Source organism: Martes martes (genome assembly GCF_963455335.1).
Source record: "Martes martes genome assembly, contig: SUPER_18_unloc_1, whole genome shotgun sequence".
NCBI lineage: Eukaryota > Metazoa > Chordata > Mammalia > Carnivora > Mustelidae > Martes > Martes martes.
In genome coordinates, this window is record NW_027666704.1 from 1,604,232 (window position 1) to 1,604,451 (window position 220).

Here is a 220-nt window from a genome sequence, read left to right on the forward strand (position 1 = left end):
GTCGCAGCCTCGGGCTCTTGTGGGCCGGACCTGGGCCCCGCCCCTCCAGCCCCGCCCCCTCGGGGCCGCCCCCACCTGCCCAGGTGTATTCCCCAGGCGGCCCAGGATTTGCCAGCCGCGACTCTGCAGCGCCACCTGCCACCCTGAGGTCGCTCTGCGCCCGGGTGCGGCCAGCACTGTGTCTTGCGGTGGCGCGGCGCAGAGCCTGCTGCCTCCCTGA